This window comes from Myotis davidii, unplaced genomic scaffold, assembly GCF_000327345.1.
Source record: "Myotis davidii unplaced genomic scaffold, ASM32734v1 scaffold1292, whole genome shotgun sequence".
Lineage (NCBI taxonomy): Eukaryota > Metazoa > Chordata > Mammalia > Chiroptera > Vespertilionidae > Myotis > Myotis davidii.
Window position 1 is genome coordinate 1,360 of NW_006283154.1, and position 490 is coordinate 1,849.

A 490-nucleotide genomic window follows, 5' to 3' on the forward strand; every position below is an offset into this window, starting at 1 on the left:
GGCCATAAAAAAAGAGAAAAATCTTACCTTTTGAGACAGCATGGATGGATGGACCTAGAGAGTATTATGCTAAGTGAAATAAGCCAATCAGGGAAAGACAAATACCATATGATTTCATTTACATGTATAATCTAGTGAACAAAATATAAACAGACTCATAGATATGAAACAGACTGACAGCTGTCAGACGGGAGGGGTGTTGTCTGGGGCTGGATGAAAAAGGTGAAGGTATTCACCAAAAAGAAAAAAAAAATGCATCAACACAGAGAAGAGTACAGTGATTACAAGAGGGAAAGGGGTGGGGGAGGTAGGAGAGGGTGGAAGGAAAGGAAACTTGACTTTGGATACATGCACAGATGATGTGTTATAGAAATGTACATATGAAATCCAATAAATTCAATATAATTTTTAAAAAGTGTGTAACAGTGAATAAGTGAATTAACTGGAGAACATTTCCATTGAAGACACTTGTGGAGGGATGACTGAGATG